This window comes from Simochromis diagramma, unplaced genomic scaffold (genome assembly GCF_900408965.1).
Source record: "Simochromis diagramma unplaced genomic scaffold, fSimDia1.1 OVJJ01000486.1, whole genome shotgun sequence".
In the NCBI taxonomy this organism is placed as follows: domain Eukaryota; kingdom Metazoa; phylum Chordata; class Actinopteri; order Cichliformes; family Cichlidae; genus Simochromis; species Simochromis diagramma.
The window spans coordinates 2,082,015-2,087,457 of NW_024387047.1; the positions used below are offsets into that span (position 1 = coordinate 2,082,015).

The 5,443-nt window shown below is 40.4% G+C and overlaps 1 long non-coding RNA gene across 1 annotated transcript; it reads right to left on the minus strand.

Annotated features, from left to right (window-relative positions):
• Nucleotides 1–1,996: 1,996 nt before the first annotated feature.
• Nucleotides 1,997–4,296, minus strand: LOC120741709. Its single transcript, XR_005697669.1, has 2 exons — nt 2,797–4,296; nt 1,997–2,436 (listed from the first exon to the last, which is right to left on the minus strand). It is a non-coding gene; the product is annotated as an uncharacterized LOC120741709 (long non-coding RNA).
• Between the last annotated feature and the right edge of the window lie 1,147 nt (nt 4,297–5,443).

Here is a 5,443-nt window from a genome sequence, read left to right on the forward strand (position 1 = left end):
TGTTAACCACGGACATTTTGTTTCTTTATTTGTTCGGCCCGACAGTTTGGCTGCAGCTGAACTTTGAAGCAACACCTCACACCAGAAGCCAAGACTGTAATAGCTATATGCCCTGCCTGCTGATGCAACATTCGCGCTACATATGGCATCCAGCGAGCTTGCTTTCTTCACAAATTGCATTCATATTGTAGATATGCAGAGGCTTGAGCGACTGTGCTGACACGTTAAAGGGTGAGGATAAGCAGACGTATACGTTCATGCATGAAAGTCCACATATGCGCTCTGGAGCACGCAGGCCTCTAGCATTCCACCAGCATGAAAGTGCTTTCATGTTTACAGCAGAGCAAACAGAGAAGGGCTTCACCTCCTGTGTTTATCTGGAATATGCTAGTTTCCATGACTGCCTTCCCTCCTAGCAGTAAGAAACAAAACATTTGCTTGGAAGGATCAGAGGCTGACAAGCAGCGAGCATGAAAGAGAAACTGAGACGTGTTCGTTGTAATTTGTAATAGTCATTTGCTTACAAACTCAGGACTGTTGCTTGTGAGCACAGGTTATGTCATAGATGGGAACAAATCTTTAGTTAAGTCACAAACTGGCAGCCAATCCATTCATGCTGTTTAGGAAAGATTCTGGTTCATTACGGCAAGCTTCTCATTTTAAATCTGCACCCGTCAGTATTATTACATTCAAAAGTGGCTTTTTAAATGGTCAGCAGATGCATTGATGGTCAGCCATGCACGACATCGTGACCAAGAAATCACCCAAGAAAGATGTCAATGTGCGAGCCGTGGCAATATAAAACACAGATAGCTGAGGCCACTGCGGTTTGATAGTGGAGTAACTCACATGTTTCGCAGCCAGGAGTCTTCAGTTTATGTCTTAGTTTTGTCTTATTTTTTATGTCTATTTTTACTGGGGTGGCTGTAGCTCAGGTGGTAGAGCAGGTCGTCTGCTAACTGGAAGGTTGGTGGTTCTTCTCCAGTCTGCATGCCAAGTGTCCTTGGACAAGATACTACCTCCATGTTGCTTGTATGAATGTGTGTGAATCCTACTTGTGTAAAATGCTTCGAGTGCTCAGGTAAAGTAGAAAAACATATTTCTATATGCATTTATTCGCTGGATAGAGTTAGTCACCGAAAGGTTACAGTAGATATCTTCACAACATTAACTGTGCATGTCAAAAAAGTGACACTTACTCAAGGGGTCCATACGGCTTGTGCCCATAAGGCAAATAATCCCGTCTTTACGTGATGACCTGATGAATCCTGCTTCCGGGCCCAAACTACTGCGTTTATTAAGGCTGTTGTGTTTTTAACATGTTCTAATGCTTTGTATCTTGTTCTGTTTAATCTCAACAAGCCCCTAAAAACAGTCAGTGATCACTGTCGGCTTCTCCCGGTTTTTATTGCTGCTATTCATTTTAAAGCTCAGTTTTTAAAACCTTACAATGGAACTACAGCCCAGGCAATGCAGCAGTATATTAAAGACTAACCTTGTATTGTGGATGCATTATCTCAGTTGTTCTTTTGGCTGAAGTTTGTTCTGCCATGCAACTGTATTTGTCTCTAACCGTCGTGAACCCTCATGTTAACTTTTATCGAGTGGAAAAAAGTTAGCGTTCATGCTCCAGCTTCACTGTTTATATTATGCTAACATAGCTGTGCCGCTAGCGATCACGTACCACATCATTATATACCAGCTAGCCAAACTTCAGTAACCCTACAAACGTCACTGCTGTTTACTTTCCTGTCTTCATTTATGTCAGAAGTGATAGCAGAGCTGTACGTTTGAATTTGTTTCAGAAATCTCTCAGTCAGAACATGGTATACTATATTTTGATGGAAACTAGCGAGCTAACTTCCTGCTAACTTCTAACGTTAAATTTAATAAACTCTGTTTTGGTGGATGCCTTGATGTTAAACGTAATTGTTACACCTGGTAGAGCAGCAACGCTGATCATTTTATTACAGATGAAAGAATTTAGACAGTTTTAAACTCTCAGTGATGCTGCAGTGTTTGTTTGACTTTGGGACCTGCAGCGGAGTTTGGGCCCAGACACAGCTAATGATGTCAGACCTAAAGACTGGATAGAACAAGTCTGTCTATTGCTGCAGTCTGACAGCAAGAGAGACAACTTATGTGTGTCGGTGAGATTCAAGGGACTTTGGTAAAAACATCAGTATCTGACACCTTGGGAATGAGAACTAAGAATAGAGGGAAGAGCGGACAGCCTTTTCAATAAGCCAAGAAATCTAACAGGCAGGAACAGGTCATAATGCCATAAAGATGGCAAAGTGAAAAGAAATTGTAGAAGGCTCAAAGCCAGAGTGTTATTTTAATGCCTATGGTGCATATCACATACATACCCTGGCTTTATCCTTCATTCTTTCACGTGTGTCAGAAGTTTAAATAACTGAATCCTTCCAGTTTGACCTGCAAGATATGGAAATTTTCTAAACTAGAAGATATTGCTTTTCAGTTGAAGTTTCACACATTGATTTTGGCATTACAGTTTTTCTTTTAAAAGCTTTTCCATTTGTATGTTCCAAATATGTAAAAAAAATCTATAAAAATTGATGTACATCACTCTCACCCAAGCCCTATTCGTACCCCTCAAGTCGCCAGTAACTTGGTGGATGTTAAAAGTAGCTTTGGCCAGAAAACTTCATAATATAAACATGAACTGTGGAGTTTGTGCTACATGATCTTTTCAATCTTTTTGACCATCCGAGATGATGAAAAGATGTTAAATGAACAATCATTTCTTTCCCCTTCATCAACAAGCTTGTTTACCTTTTTGCAAGCCAGGAAGTTGTGCTCAGCAGCAAACAGCCCCCTGGCATCTCTCAGGCCTGAGAGTGGCTGAATATGAACCAGACTGTTGCTCCTGGAAAAGAGAAAGTGTTCTCAATTGCCTCCCCTGGATGGCTGTAATCTTCAGTATGTGTATATTCATGGCTTTGTAAGACAGTCCTGCATTCTTGTAAACCACAATGTCTTGTTGTACTGTCATAAAGTAAATCTAGGTAATGTAATAAGTCAAACTGGCAGCAGGGTCTGGGAAAGTACAGTCCCCCTGCTCTGTATCGGTTTGTAGTCAGTGGATGTGGTTGGCGGATGGGGACAGTGTATGTACGTCTCTCAGTGTGTGTGTGTGTGTGTGTGTGTAGTACTTGTGTGTCGGCTAGAGGGTCTAGCCAGCTCTCGCCTCACTCCATTTGCAATCGAACCCCAGCTGAAATAAAGAACACATGGGAGATGTTTTGAAGCTCCCTCAATGCTGGTTAAAAAACTGAATTTGCCCAGCGACTTCTTACTGTCTTTTTTCAACCCTCCGTCCATTCTTCATCCTACCTTTTGTGCTTGGAACTGTTCGCCCGGAACAGGCAACACCAGTCGACCTCAAAATTTCCATTAGGTAAGGAAAAAAAAAATAAACAGATGATGAGGGAAAAAAGAGAAGAAAGAAGTGAAACAACATTTGCGTGCACGGCAGTGATGGGAGGCCAAGTCCTGTGCCAACTGTGTTATGGTTGGCAAAGCTTGAAGTGCCTGATCAGTGGAGGGGAGGAGGGTGAAAAAAAACACAGAAGTGGAGCGACAGGCTGCCATACAGTGTGGTCACCAGCCGCTGTATGTTTGAACCATGGGAGAAATTCCATGTGGTTGTAATTTTCATATTAAAGTAATGGGGGTCTATCAGTATCTGAGATGTAAAGAGAGGGTGTACCAAGTGCTATGTGTGTGGAGGCGAGCCTTTATGTACATTTATAGTATTATTGAAGTAAGCATGTGTGTTCGAAGATATACTGTAATTCACCTCATAATACCACCTAATAATGGCACTTAAAAAATGCCGCAGTAAGCAGTGTTGTAGGGTGTTAAGAGGAAAATACAGAGTCCTTGAGAGCCATTCTCAATTTCAGTGTTACAGGAAAGCAGTTTCACCGCATATGAGGCTCAGGCTAGTACATGTAAAATTTTACCACTAAACAACTATGATCTTTGCAGAGCCCTCTTTTTTGTGATGGAACTGTGTCTCATTAGATCCAATGATGTTCCACACGAAAGTTGGGTTTGCTCTAAAGAGAAGTCTGTGTTTGCTTTTCATACAAGTTTATGAACTATGGTCAGATTAAAGCAAAAGAAGTTCAAGAGGACTTCTGTGGGTTGAAACAGCAGTCTGACTGAAAGATGCAGTGTTGGGGTCATTACTTAAAGAAGGTAATGTATTACACATTTCTTGTTACTTTTCTTAAAAGTAATGCAGTACATACCTTAAAATCATTTCTTGCATTAAATCAAATCAAATCAAATCACTTTTATTGTCACATCACATGTGCAGGTACATTGGTACAGCACATGTGAGTGAAATTCTTGTGTGCGAGCTTCACAAGCAACAAGCAACAGAGTTGTGCACTTTCTCAATGCTCAGTAAAATGACCTGAAATGCATTGTCTCATTGTTACTAGTTTTAACAATATAAAGCTTAGCTCCAGTTCCATAGAAGAACACATGAAGACACACATACAACCTTTCTTTTAGTTTTTATGTATGAACACAAAGCAAAGTTGAAAACTAGCCCAAAGAGACTTCAAAGTGATCGTCACCGTGATTTTACTTTAGAAACATGACCAGGTAGAAATGGAGGCCACAAACCTGACTGCTCATCACTGTTTTTGCTACCTGCTGTTCAGGCAACAAAGTCCAGGCTCTGGCTGCTGGGGGTCAGCTTACACAGCTTTATAATAACTTCTCTGCTACCTTTGCGTTAGCATTCTGTCAGTGCAGAGCCGAAGTTGTGTTAGCAGCATAATGTGGTTGTTTCTGTCCTGGACTTTTATGCAATAAAAATTAAAGTAATGTCCATATCTCTATATGTAATGTATGTATATGTAATCAGTGAATTTACTTAAAAATGTAATGTGTTTACAGGAATTTTGTGTGGAGCTTTGTGTTAGCTTGCTGCTACATGTTTGTTACCTTGTAGAGCGTTACACTGAACACTGTCGAAGACAGTGTGGAGGGGAGAGACTAGATTTAAATTAGTTATACTCATAGGCTTATTCCTAAACCTTTTGAATCACACCTTGTAATTCATTTGTTACTGGTAAATTTGACTTAAAATGCTAATGGGAAAGATAAGCAGTTCAATCATACTGTGTGAACTGTTTATTAAGGCTACCTCAAGTTTTTTACCACTTTAACTCTGTCAAGTTTTCTTTCATTTCAAGTATATAAATATAACCTTCGCTCTTAGCTCATATCAGCCTGAAACACCAGCCAGAAAGTGCTTTCATGGCACTTTCTTTTGGATAATAGTGCATATTCCAGGCTCCTGTTGCCTTTAAAGTATTTATTACAGTTTCATATGATAATCAGTGGTATCCTTTACCAGCACTGGTTGTCACTTTAGTTGCTTGACTCACTAGGTCACTAA